The sequence below is a fragment of the Heterocephalus glaber genome, unplaced genomic scaffold, assembly GCF_053883595.1.
Source record: "Heterocephalus glaber isolate CG9 unplaced genomic scaffold, H.glaber_assembly_v1.0 deba00001586, whole genome shotgun sequence".
NCBI classification, from domain to species: Eukaryota; Metazoa; Chordata; class Mammalia; order Rodentia; family Bathyergidae; genus Heterocephalus; species Heterocephalus glaber.
In genome coordinates this window covers 567,863-571,609 of record NW_028258364.1, presented here as the reverse complement: position 1 = coordinate 571,609, position 3,747 = coordinate 567,863, and the positions used below count along the sequence as shown (strand labels likewise).

At 44.9% G+C, this 3,747-nt stretch overlaps 1 pseudogene; it reads left to right on the top strand.

Annotated features, from left to right (window-relative positions):
- The first annotated feature begins 239 nt into the window (after positions 1-239).
- LOC101726558 (serine/threonine-protein phosphatase 4 catalytic subunit pseudogene) lies at positions 240-1,894 on the top strand (annotated as a pseudogene).
- The last annotated feature ends 1,853 nt before the right edge of the window (positions 1,895-3,747 follow it).

Sequence of the window (3,747 nt, the reverse complement as noted above, 5' to 3'; positions counted from 1 at the left end):
GCATGATATTAAAAGGTTGGTGAGCACATAAATTCTACATCCTTAAAACAGAAAGTGTCATTACAATTATACCTTGCCAAATCTGGGAAGTCTTAGGAATACCTGTAAGCTTTCCAATTTGTAGACAGGAAAAAAGGTCCAGCAGTTAAGCCACCCATCCAACACCACTGCATACTGCTTTTGCTATTTTAGATGCATTGTCTGCTTTCAAACGGTTTTTAAAAATGTATTATTATATACTTTTAGTTTGTTCAGAATGTTCATTAAAAAAGAGTTGCTTCTTTTTTGTATCAATTACTATTCAGTTATTTTCTGGTGTCAATGCTATGAATTTTTTTCTTTGAATATTCACCCATTGCTAGTCATGGCTCAGCCAAATTTGAAAACCACAGATTCAGAAGCATGGCACAAGAAGTAGAAGCGGCGGTGGCGGCGGCCCAAAGCGGAAGGAAGGAGGGCTGCGGGGAGTCGGAAAGCCCGGGCCAGAGCCGCAGCGGCAGAGACCCCTGTGCGGTGCGGAGGGGGCGGCGGCCCCAACTCTGACCCACGCGGGGGGCTGGGCCATGGCGGAGATTAGCGACCTGGACCAGCAGATAGAGCAGCTGCGGCGCTGCGAGCTCATCAAGGAAAGCGAAGTCAAGGCCCTGTGTGCTAAGGCCAGAGAGATCTTGGTGGAAGAGAGAAACGTGCCGAGGGCGGACTCACCAGTCACGGTGTGTGGTGACATCCACGGGCAGTTCTGTGACCTCAAGGAGTTGTTCAGAGTGGGTGGCGACGTCCCTGAGACCAACTACCTCTTCATGGGGGACTTTGTAGACCGTGGTTTCTACAGCTTTGAAACCTTCCTCCGGCTGCTGGCGTTGAAGGTTCGCTATCCCGACCGCATCACCTTGATCCGGGGCAACCATGAAAGCCGCCAGATCACCCAAGTCTATGGCTTCCATGACGAATGCCTGCGCAAGTATGGCTCGGTGACCGTGTGGCACTACTGCACGGAGATCTTTGACTACCTCAGCCTCTCGGCCATCATTGATGGCAAGATCTTCTGTGGGCACGGGGGCCTCTCCTCCTCCATCCAGACCCTGGACCAGATCCGGACGATTGACCAAAAGCAAGAGGTGCCTCGTGACGGGCCCATGTGTGACCTCCTCTGGTCTGACCCTGAAGACACGACGACGAAGGGCTGGGGCGTGAGCCCCCGCGGCGCCGGCTACCTGTTAGGCATGATGTGGTGGCCCAGTTCAATGCCGCCAACGACATCGACATGATTTGCCATGCCCACCAGCTGGTGATGGAAGGCTATAAGTGGCACTTCAACGAGACCGTGCTCACTGTGTGGTCCGCACTCAACTACTGCTACCGCTGCGGGAACCTGGCAGCCATCTTCGAGCTGGACGAACATCTCCAGAAAGACTTCATCATTTTCGAGGCTGCTCCTCAGGAGACCCTGGGCATCCCCTCCAAGAAGCCTGTGGCCCACTACTTCCTGTGACCCCTTGGCCCTGCCCCTCCCGCGCTCTCCCGGCCCCTCGACCACAGTGACTGTGCCCTCTCCCAGCCACACGTGGGGCATGGAGGGGCTGCCCCAGCTGGCTGTCCCCACAGGGCCATTCAAGGGCGAGGACTTCTCTGCAGAGGGCGGAGCCTTTGTACCATGCTCCTCCTCTCCTTTCTCCCCACTCGAACCCTGAAGTTTCCGGTAGATTTTTGGTTTCTTTCCTTTTTTTTTAGATAAAAGTTTTGAGAAGAAAGAAAAAATTACAAAAAAAGAAAAATGGTAAATAAATAAATAAATAAATAAATAAATAAAAAGAAGCATGGCACAAAGGTGCAGTTCACAAATAACAATTTTTAAAAATTACATATTCATGCCAAATCAAAATAGCTACCAAACATGTTTATATTTACACCATAGTTTAAAAGTATTTGTCAAAATATCTCTTCTCTGTTGTTACGGTTTGGGTCTAGATGTCCCCACAAAGACTCATGTGGTCATAGGTGGCCGAATCTAGAGTATGTGATGCTGGGATTAAGGGCATGTGATTGCTAAACTAGTACACTGATTGGTTTGGCACCGCCTTAATCCTGGTAGTCTGGATAAGATATAAGGAGGAGAAAGAGGCTGTTAAGATCCCTTGTTGCTTTGTTATCTTCTGGCATCATGAACTGTTTCTCCTCCGTGACACCCCTCTGCCATGCCACTCTGCCTTGGAGCCAGCCGATTATGGACTGAAACCTCTACAAACTGTGAGCTACATAAGCTCTTTCCCCTTCAACTTTGGGTGTTGAGTATTTGTGTCAGCAACGAGAGGAAAGTAACTAAGACACCTGTTAAATTATTTTTATTCCCAAGATCCACTTGTTTCCTAGTAGAATTCATAGTACAACTGAAATTAGTTACACTTATGAGGGTCACAATGATTATTATGTTTACAATTCTCCAGGATCGTAGTTGCCTAAAATGATGTCCATACACATAAGTTTTGTTCACTGAGACCAATTTTCTTTAGATCTTGATGGTATACTCTTAATAAGATTACAAAATATTTAGCAAAAAGTTGAAAATGAGCACTTTGCCAAAAAATATAATTTTAAAAGTTTACTGTGAAAGTTGTACCTCATTTTGATATAAAAAGAGAATAAAAGCATCTAATTGTGAAACTCCTGCATATCTTGAAGTTGACAACCTAACATTCTGGAACATTTCAGAGACCCTTGTTCTGGCTCTGAGTTGTGCCTTTTCAGAAATCTGTTTGGCCCACTCCAAGTCGTTAGATAGTTTATTGCTCAGTCTGTGCCTACAACTGGAAGGGCTGTGAGATTATGGCTTCTTTGATCTAATAGGACCTGCCTGACACAGTCTAAGCCTGCCCAAGCCTAGGGCCCAACACCACTTCCCCATCTTATTTCTCCTTTGTCCCCTGCACCTCTAGCTTTTGTTTACAATGTGATCTGTCTCCAGAGGTGGGATTCTAGAGCTCAGTGACAGGTTCCTATGAAGAAACTCAGCAGCCAGGCCTGGACTCTGGAGAAGACTTGAAATTTAGGATCAAATATAAAGAGGTCTATCCCCTGAATGTGTAACAGATGCATTCTGGCATTCTTTATGAAGAAGTTCTGGAAGTGTTTTTGTGTCTTTTCATGAGGTGAATGCTGCTGCCAGATGCCATCCAATGGAAAGGCAGGCTCATAAAAACATTAGTTTGTGTCTTCATTCACCTTATTCAGCAGATCTAGCACCAGGTGACTTTTGATTCTTCCCCAAAGTCACGACCATGAAAAGTAAATGCTTTGAATCAATTCAGGACATCAAGGCAGCCAGGAGGGTGCAACTAAAAGAAAACACCCATGAAAAAGGACTTACAGAACTGCTTCAGAAAGTGGCAAGACAGATGGGATACATGTGTTCAAAGGAAGGAAGTGAGTTTTGAGGAAGATCAATAGTAATGTATCTCTTACTAAAACAAACATTTAAGAAATTTAAACATTCACTGTATTTTTAATCACATTCTGTACTTTTCAAATTTGTCACATGGATATATTCTAGTGTATTGTCTCATTTACTTTTGCTTGACTGATCAGCAAAGTTGAAACTCAAGGAGTAGGCTGGATTTCAACTATCATTCTATACTTTGATCAGAACACTTGTGCACAAAATTGTTAAAATTCTTTTTATTAAAATGTATCAATTGTACTTATTAAGAGCTCAGTGTGGTATTTCCATATATACGTATAGCATACAGTGAC